Below are 10,884 nucleotides of genomic sequence, written 5' to 3' on the forward strand. Positions count from 1 at the left end.
TCAAAATAGCCCTAGGTCTTCGTGAGCAAGGAAGTTGGGTGCACACCCACTAGTTTTGTTTTTGAGCTTTCATACACTTATAGCTCTATGCAATGCCTACTCATTCACATTGATATCTCCATAGCCCATTGATACGCCGAGTCGATGTGACCATCTTCTCCTTTTTGCCTCACAACCTCCACCACACTCTATTCCACCTATAGTGCTATATCCATGGCTCACGCTCATGTATTGCGTGAGAGTTGAAAAAGTTTGAGAAAGTAAGAGTGCGAAAACAATTACTTGGCCAATACCGGGGTTGTGCGTGCTTTAAATTCGTTGTGTGGTGATGATGGAGCATAGCCAGACTAAATGATTTTGTAGGGATAACTTTCTTTGGCCTTGTTATTTCAAAAGTTCATGATTACTTTGCTAGTATGCTTGAAGTATTATTGTTTTCATGTCAATAGTAAACTATTGTTTTGAATCTAATGGATCTGAACATTAATGCCACAAGAACGAAGTTACAAAGAACAAATATGTTAGGTAGCATTCCACATCAAAAATTCAGTCTTTATCACTTCCCTACTCAAGGACGAGCAGGATTTAAGCTTGGGGATGCTTGATACGTCTCCAACGTATCTATACTTTTTGATGGTTACATGCTATTATCTTGTCAACTTTGGATGTTTTCTATGTAGGAATATGCTATTTTATATCTTTTTGGGGACTAACCTATTAACTCAGTGCCTCATGCCAGTTTCTGTTTTTCCGTGTTTTTGACCTTTTTCAGAAAAGAATATTAAACGGAGTCCAAACGGAATAAAACCTGCGGGTGATTTTTTCCATAACAGAAGATACGCATGGGACTTCAGAACTAAGGCAGGAGACCTTGTGGGAGGTCACAAGCCCCCTAGGTGCGCCCTAGGGGTGGCGCCTGGCAGACTTGTGGGCCCCACATGGCTCCTTTGCCCTACCTCTTTCGCCTATAAATTCTCTAAATTCCCGAAACCAAAGAAGAGAGCCAGGAAAATAGTTTTCCGCCGCCGCAAGCTTCTGTCTCTGCAAGATCCCATCTGGGGACCGTTCTGGTGCCCTGCCGGAGGGGGATTCGGACATGATGGGCTTCTTCATCAACACCATTGCCCCTTCGATGATGCGTGAGTAGTTCACCACATACCTTCGGGTCCATAGCTAGATGGTTTTTTCTCTCTCTTAGATCTTCAATACAAAGTTCTCCATGATCTTCATGGAGATCTATCCGATGTAACTTTCTTTTGCGGTGTGTTTGTCGAGATCCGATGAGTTGTGGATTTATGATCAGATTATCTATGAATATTATTTCAGTCTCCTCTGATTTCTTATATGCATGATTTCGTATCCTTGTAATTCTCTTCGAGTTATGGGTTTCGTTTGGCCAACTTGATCTATAATTCTTGCAATGGGACAAGTGCTTGGTTTTGGGTTCATACTGTGCGGTGTCCTCACCCAGTGACAAAAAGGGTAGCGAGGCACGCATCATGTTGTTTCCATCAAGGGTAAAAAGATGGGGTTTATATCATATTGCATGAATTTATCCCTCTACATCATGTCATCTTGCTTAAGGCGTTAGTCCGTTTGTTCTGAACTTAATACACTAGATGCATGCTGGATAGCGGTCGATGCATGGAGTAATAGTAGTAGATGCAGACAATATCAACCTACTTGTCTCGGACGTGATGCCTATATGTATGATCATTGCCTTAGATATCGTCATGACTTTGCGCTATTCTATCAATTGCTCGAACGTAATTCGTTCACCCACCGTAATACTTGCTACCATGAGAGAAGCCTCTAGTGAACACTATGGCCCCGGGTCTACTTCACATCATATATTCAGATCTACAAAAATACCAAAAATACTTTATTTCACTTTTCACCTTCAGATCTCACCTTGCAAATAATCGTGAAGGGATTGACAAGCCCTTTTTCGCGTTAGGTGCAAGTTTGTTTGTTTTTGCGCAGGTACATTGGTGCCTCTTCTTGATACTCCTACTAGATTGATACCTTGGTTCTCAAACTGAGGGAAATACTTATTGCTACTTTGCTGCATCACCCTTTCCTCTTCAAGGGAAAAACCAACGCAAGGTCAAGAGGTAGCAGCTACTATGCGCGCATTTCTCCACCTCGCGCGCTTGATGCGCGACGTGGGGAAGAGCCGTCTACAACGGCTCCGAAGCTGCAAAGTCCCCCTGCCAAGGAAGCCCGTTCACTACGTTGGGCCTGGACGAGCAACGCCCCGTGTGCGTAAGTGGACCAAGCCTGGGGGCTCTTGTCTGTGCATCAGGGACTGGGTCCCTTGTGCCCTACACTTGTGCACGGGCATCGGCGACGCCCCTGACGGGAGTGCACCAGGAAGAACAGCAAAAAGGCAATCCAAGACCCACCAAGGCCACGCCCTTCCCTCTCTTCGTGGGGCGTGGAGTACAAGGGCTCCACATGCAAGGTCCCGGGAAGCCCTCCTTGCCGGGAAGATCCACAAGGCCCTGGCAAGCGCACTCCGCCGAGAAGACTCCCGAAGATTAGCAAGACCCCGACAAGACTCCCTTGTTGGGAAGGCTCGCACAGACCGGCGAAGCACCCGGCAAGCTCTCCTTGCCGGGAAAGTGCTCAAGCCCCCGGCAAGAGCTCCTTGCCAGGAAGGTGACCAAGTCATCCGACAGAGGCTCTAGGCCAGCAAGCCCCTTTCGCTCGCGATGTGTCCTCCCCCGTTTCGACCACAATCCAACCGCTCCAGCACATCCCTCATGTTCCAACGCAAGACCCAGGTGTCGATTCACCTAGGTACGTGTCGCTACCACCTTGCGGAAGGTCAGGTGTCAGACAAGGCATTTACTACCCCTAACACCACCGAAGAAGTAGTGCGGTGAACACGGTTCACTGTGCACCCCGTGAGCACACTGTTGGTGACCCCTTTGCCTATAAAAGGAGGCCCAAAGCTCATTCTTAGGGGTTGGACCCTTTAGGGATTAGAGACTCCCTCATCACCCACTAAGTTACTGTAGCAAATCACCCTACAGTAAGAACATAATACAAACTAAGCAGGAGTAGAGTTTTACGCGCCAAGCGGTTCAAACCTGGGTAAAAGACCTTGCCGGTGTTGATCGCTAGCTCTACTCTCGACGTTGTACCTCTCTCTCCCCACCGAACGATCAGGGGACTCCTCGAATTTCCCATAGGTGTCGGTTTTCCCGACACAAACCAGTGTCCACTCTAGTAAAGAAACCCAAGGTTGAACCCAAACCCGAGACTAAGTGCTTCTATTATGAGGGGAACAGGCACTGAAGCGGAACTACCCTAGTTAATTTGTAGATGAGGAGGCTCGCAAAGTCGACAAAAAGTATATTGGATATACATGATTTTGATGTGTACGTTACTAGTACTCCTAGTAGCACCGGGGTATTAGATACCAGTTCAAGTTGCTAAGTTTTAGTAACTTGAAATAAAATTTGCGGAATAAATGGATACTAGCTAAAGGCGAGGTTACGATGTGTTGGATGTGTTTCCAAGGTTGATGTGATCAACATCGCACGCTCCCTCCACCATCGGGGTTAGTTTTGAACCTAGATAAATGTTATTTGGTGTTTGCGTTGAGCATGAACATGATTGGATAAAAAGGTTATTCATTTAAGCCAGAGAATAAAAGGTTGTTCTGTTTATATGAATAATACCTTCAATGGTCATGCACCAATGTGAATGGTTCAATGAATCTCGATCATAGTAATACACATGTTGATAATATTGATACCAAAAGATGCAAATTAGTAATGATAGTACCACTTACTTGTGGCACTAACACTTGAGTCATATTGGTGTAAAATGCATGAAGAAGCTCCATGCTGATGGATCTTGGACTCACTCGTTTTTGAATCGATTGAGACATGCGAACCATGCCTATTGGTGTAAAATGCATGAAGAAACTCCATGCAGATGGATCGTTTGGACTCACTTGAGACATGCAAATCATACCATATGGGCAAGATGACCAAAGGCCTCGTTTTCCAGCGAGATGGAACAAGAAAGTAACTTACTGGAAGCAATACATTTTGATGTATGCAGTCCAACGAGTGTTGAGGCACGCAGTGGATATCATTATGTTCTTACTTCACAAATGATTCGAGTAGATATTAGTATATTTACTTGATGAAACACAAGTCTGCATTATCGAAAGGTTCAAGTAATGTCAGAGTGAAGTTGAAGATCGTTGTGACAAGAGGATGAAATGTCTACGATATGATCGTAGAGATGATTATCTCAGTTGTGAGTTTGGTACACATTTAAGACAATGTGGAAATTGTTTCACAACGAATTCCACCTGGAACACCATGGTCTGATGGTGTGTCCGAACGTCATGGATGCACCCTATTGGATATGGTGCATACTATGATGTCTCTTATCGAATTACCACTATACTTTTTGGGTTAGGCATTAGAGACAACATCATTCTCTTTAAATAGGGCACCACGTAATTTCGTTGACATGACACCGTATGAACTATGGTTTGGAGAAACTTAAGCTGTCGCTTCTTAAAAGTTTGGGGTTGCGACGCTTATGTGAAAAAGTTTCAGTCTGATAAGCTCGAACCAAAAGCGGATAAATGCATCTTCTTAGAATACCCAAAATAGTTGGGTATATCTCCTATCTCAAATCCGGAAGCAAAGTGTTTGGTTCTAGAAATGGGTCCTTTCTCGAGAAAAAGTTTCTCTCGACAGAATTGAGTGGGAGGATGGTGGAAACTTGATGAGGTTATTGAACAGTCGCTTCAACCAGTCTGTAGCAGGGCGCAGGAAGTTGTTCCTCTGGCGCCTACACCAATTGAAGTGGAAGTTGATGACAGTGATCATAAAACTTCGGATCAAGTTACTACAAACCCAGTAGGTCAACAAGGTCACGTACTTCTCCAGAGTGGTCTGGTAGCCCTGTCCTAGAGGTCATGTTGTTGGACAACAAGGAACGTACGAACTATGGAGAAGCGATGGTGGGCCCGGATTCCGACAAATGGCTGGAGGCCATGAAATCCGAGAGAGGATCCATGTATGAAAACAAAGTGTAGACTTTGGAAGAACTACTTGATGGTCGTAAGACTCTTAAGTATAGATGGATCTTTAAAAGGAAGACAAGGATGATGGTGAAAAGTCACCATTAAGAAAGCTCGACTTGTCGCAAAGATGTTTCCGACAAGTTCAAAGAGTGGACTATGATGAGACTTTCTCACTCGTAGTGACGCTAAAAGTCTGTTGGATTTATATTAACAGTTCATGTATTTGTGAAGTCTTGCGAATACGATGTCAAAACATCGTTTCCTCGACGGTTTCCTAAACGAAAGGTTGTATGTGATACAACTAGAAGGTTTTGTCGATCCTAAGGATGCTAACAAGTATGCAAGCTCGGGCGATCCTTATATGGACTACATGAAGAATCTCGGAGTTGGAATATACGCTTTAATGAGATGATCAAAGTTTTTGGTTTTATACAAAGTTTATGAGAAACTTGTATTTCCAAAGAAGTGAGTGCGGGCATAATAGAATTTCTGATTAGAATATGTGATTGACATATTGTTGATCAGAAATAATGTAGAATTTCTGGAAAGCATAATAGGTTGTTTGAAAGAAGTTTTTCAGAGGAAAACCTGGATAGAGCTACTTGAACATTGAGCATCAAGATCTATAGAGATAGATCAAAACGCTTAATAGAAATTTCAATGAAATGCATGTCTTGAGAAGTTTTTGAAGGAGTTCAAAACAGATCGGCAAAGAAGGAGTTCTTAGCTGTGTTGTAAGGTGTGAATTTGAGTAAGACTCAAAGTACGACCACGACAGAAGAAAGAGAAAGGACGAAGGTCGTCCCCTATGCATTAGTCGCAGGCTCTATTGTATGCTATGATGTGTACCGCACGTGATGTATTCCTTTCCATGAATCTATCAAGGGGTACGAAAGTGATCCAGGAGTGGATTACTAGACAACGGTCAAAGGTTATCCTTAGTAACTAGTGGACTAAGGAATTTTTCTCTATTATGGAGGTGATAAAATAGTTACGTCGATGCAAAATTTGACACTAATTCGGATGACTTTAAGAAGTAAACCGGATTCGTATAGTGGAGCAATCATTTGGAATAGTTCCAAATGGCGCGTGGTAGTAGCAACTATAGGATGACATAGAGATTTGTAAATCACACACGGATCTGAAAGGTTCAGACTTGTTGACTAAAACCTCTCTTGCAAGCAAGACGTGATCAAACCCCAGAACTGTATGAGTGTTGGATTCGTTAAAATCACATAGTGATGTGAACTAGATTATTGACTCTAGTGCAAGTAGGAGACTGTTGGAAATATTCCCTAGAGGTAATAATAAATCGGTTATTATTATATTTCCTTGTTCATGATAATCATTTATTATCCATGCTATAATTGTATTGATTGGAAACTCAAATACATGTGTGGATACATAGACAAAACACTGTCCCTAGTGAGCCTCTAGTTGACTGGCTCGTTGATCAAAGAGGGTTAAGGTTTCCTAGACATAGACAAGTCTTGTCGCTTGATAACGGGATCACATCATTAGGAAAATGATGTGATGGACAAGACCAAACTATAAGCGTAGCATATGATCGTGACAGTTTATTGCTGCTATTTTTTGCATGTCAATGTATCCATTCCTATGACCATGAGATCATGCAACTCCTGGACACCGGAGGAATACCTTGTGTGTATCAAACATCGCAACGTTATTGGGTGACTATAAAGGTCCTCTACATGTATCTCCAAAGGTGTCTGTTGGGTTGGCATGGATCAAGACTGGGATTTTTCATTCCGTGAGACGGAGAGGTATCTCGGGGCCCACTCGGTAATACAACATCACAACAAGCCTTGCAAGCAATGTGACTAAGGAGTTAGTCACGGGATCTTGTATTAACGAAAGAGTAAAGAGACTTGCCGGTAACGAGATTGAACTAGGTATGGAGATACCGACAATCGAATCTCGGGCAAGGAACGGCATACGGGATTAACTGAATCCTTGACATAGAGGTTGAACCGATAAAGATCTTTGTAGAATATGTAGAATCCAATATGGGCATCACGGTACCGCTATCGGATATTGACCGGAGAGTGTCTCGGTCATGTCTACATAGTTCTCGAACCCGTAGGTTTTGCACACTTAAGGTTCGATGACGTTTCGGAATAGTTGAGTTATATGTGTTGGTGACCGAAGGTTGTTCAGAGTCCCGGATGAGATCATGGACGTCACGAGGAGCCCCGGAATGGTCTAGAGGTAAATATTAATAGATAGGAAGTCCTGTTTTGGTCACTGGAAAGGTTTAGGGGTCATCGGTAGTGTACCGGGAGTGCCGGGAGGGTGCCGGGGGACCACCGGGAGGGGTGTGACGACCCAAGAGCCTTGTGGGATGTGAGAAGAGGTGGAACAGCCCTGGTCGGCTTGATAAACCCTCTCTCAAGGGCCCATGTGGCTAGGAGAAGAGATAAAAGGCAAAGAAATTTTAAAAGGAAGGGATAGGAGGAGTCCTCCAAAGTTGTCCACCTTCCCACAAGGAAGGTGGACACCTCCTTGGTTCGGCCGACCCCTCTCCTTAGAGAAGGGGCCAAGGCAGCCTCCTCTCCTCCTATATATACTACAGGTTTTGAGGGTTTTAGACACAACAAAATCAGCCACGTGCTACCCTATCTCTAGATCTGTTTTTCTTCTAGTCTAGTTTCAGCACAGCTTAGGCGAAGCCCTGCTGGAATAGTTCCACCACCACGCCGTTGTGCTGGAGAACCCATCTACCTCTAGACTCCTAATTGTTGGATCAAGAAGGCGGAGATCTTCATCGACCTGTACGTGTGCTTAACGCGGAGGTGCCTTCTATTCGGCACTAGATCGGGATGGATCGTGATGGGATCGCGGAACGGGTCATGATGAGATCGCGGGACGGGCAGCGATTTGGATTGCGAAGCTGTTCCACTACATCAACCGCGTTATATACGCTTCCGCTTAGCGATCTACAAGGGCATGTAGATTCACTCTCCTCTCTCGTAGATGATCATCACCATGGATTGTTATTGCGTGTGCGTAGGAAATTTTTTGTTTCTCATACTACGTTCCCCAATAGTGGCATCATGAGCCAGGTTCATGCGTAGATGATATCTCGAGTAGAACACAAAAGAGTTTTTGGGCGTTCATGTTCAATTTTCTTCCCTCCTTAGTCTTTTCTTAATTCAGCGGTATTGTTGCGTTGAAGCAGCCCAGACCAACTTTACTCGTACGCTTACGAGAGACCGGTTTCATTGACTGACATGCAACTTGTTGCATAAAGATGACTGGCGGGTCTCTGTTTCTTCAATATTAGTTGAATTCGATTTGACCGAGGCGGTCCTTGGAGAAGGTTAAATAGCAATTTTCATATCACTATTGTGGCTTTGCATAAGTAAGATGTGATCATACTAGATACCCATAGCAGCCACGTAAAATTTGCAACAACAAATTAGAGGACGTCTAAGTTGTTTTTGCAGGGTATGCATATGATGTGATATGGACAAAGACATGATATGATATTGGATGTATGAGTTCATCATGTTGTAATAGTTAAATAACGACTTGCACGTCGATGCTACGGCAACCGGCAGGATCCATAGGGTTGTCTTCAAATTTATTTTGCGCTTGCAGATGCTCTTGCTATATCGCTAGGTAGTAGCTTTAGTAGTAACAACATAGATAGCGTGACAACCTCGATGGCAGCACGATGATGGAGATCATGGTGCAGCGCTGGTGACGATCGAGATCATGCCGGTGCTTTGGTGATGGAGATCAAGAAGCACAAGTTCATGGCCATATCATGACACTTATGATTTGCATGTGATGTTAATCCTTTTATGAACCTTATTTTCCTTAGGACGACGGTAGCATTACAAGGTGATCCCTCACTAAAATTTCAAGATGCAATTGTGTTCTCCCCGACTATGCACCGTTGCGACAGCTCTTTGTTTGGATACACCACGTGATGATCGGGTGTGATAGACTCAAGGTTCACATACAACGGGTGCAAAACAGTTGCACACGCAGATCACTCTGGTTAAACTTGACGAGCCTAGCATGTACAGACATGTCCTCGGAACACAAGAGACCGAAAGGTTGAGCATGAATCATATAGTTCATATGATCAACATGGAGATGTTCACCATTGAAACTAATCTCGACTCACGTGATGATCCGACTTGAGTTAGTGGATTTGGATCATGCACCACTCGAATGACTAGAGGATGTCTATTTGAGTGGGAGTTCTTAAGTAATATGATTAATTGAACTCATTATCATAAACATAGTCAAAATGTCTTTGCAAATAATGTTGTATCTTGCGCTGTAGCTCTACTGTTTTGATATATTCCTAGAGAAAATTTAGTTGAAAATGTCTTTGCAAATTTGCGGAGTCCTCCCAAAGTTGTCCACCTTCCCACAAGGAAGGTGGACACCTCCTTGGTTCAGCTGACCCCTCTCCTTGGAGAAGGGACCAAGGCAGCCTCCTCTCCTCTCCTCCTATATATACTAGAGGTTTTGAGGGTTTTAGAGACAACAAAATCAGCCATATGGTGCCCTCTCTCTAGATTTGTTTCTCCTCTAGTCTAGTTTCAGCAGTGCTTAGGCGAACACCTACTGGAATAGTTCCACTACCACCACCACCACGCCATCGTGCTGGAGAACTAAAATACCTCTCCGCTCCCTCTTGCTGGATCAAGAAGGCAGAGATCGTCATCGAGTTGTACGTGTGCTTAACGCGGAGGTGTCGTCTGTTCGGCACTAGATCGGGATGGATCGTGATGGGATCGCGAGACGGATCGCGATGAGATCGCGGGACGGGCTACGATTTGGATCGCGCAGATGTTCCACTACATAAACTGTGTTATATGCGCTTCCACTTATCGATCTACAAGGGTATGTTGATTCACTCTCCCCTCTCGTAGATGATCATCACCATGGATAGGTATTGCGTGTGCGTAGGAAAATTTGTGTTTCCCATGCTACATTCCCCAACAGGCATAATGCTCCCTAAGAAACCACTAAGGCCACCTTAATCTCCTCACGCCCTTGCACAATCCAAGATTTCGTGATTCCACTAAGGGAACCTTGAGGGTGTTGGGAACGTCGCATGGGAAACTAAAATTTTCCTACGCGCACGAAGACCTATCATGGTGATGTCCATCTACGAGAGGGGATTTCTGATCTACGTACCCTTGTAGATCGCACAGCAGAAGCGTTAGTGAATGCGGTTCATGTAGTGGAACGTCCTCACGTCCCTCGATCCGCCCCGCGAACCGTCCCACGAACCGTCCCGCGATCCGTCCCACGATCTAGTGCCAAACGGACAACACCTCCGCGTTCAGCACACGTACAGCTCGACGATGATCTCGGCCTTCTTGATACAGCAAGAGAGACGGAGAGGTAGATGAGTTCTCCGGCAGCATGACGACGCTCCGGAGGTTGGTGATGATCTAATCTCGGCAGGGCTCCGCCCGAGCTCCGCAGAGACGCGATCTAGAGGTAAAACCGCGGAGTTATGTGGTCGGGCTGCCTTGGAAAAGTTGTCTCAAATCAGCCCTAATTGCTCCATATATATAGGACGAGGGCGGGGAGGCTTGCAAGGGCTGCGCCACCAAGGGAGGAGGAGTCCTCCTCCAATCCTAGTCCAACTAGGATTGGAAAGTGGAGTCCTTCTCTCCTTTCCCACCTCCTTTTTTTGCTTTCTCTTTGATTTTCTATCCTTGGCGCATAGGACCTTCTTGGGCTGTCCCACGAGCCCACCAAGGGCTGGTGCGCCACCCCCAAGGCCTATGGGCTTCCCCGGGGTGGGTTGCCCCCCCCCCCCCCCGGTGAAC

Source organism: Hordeum vulgare, chromosome 4H (assembly GCF_904849725.1).
Source record: "Hordeum vulgare subsp. vulgare chromosome 4H, MorexV3_pseudomolecules_assembly, whole genome shotgun sequence".
Taxonomy (NCBI): Eukaryota; Viridiplantae; Streptophyta; class Magnoliopsida; order Poales; family Poaceae; genus Hordeum; species Hordeum vulgare.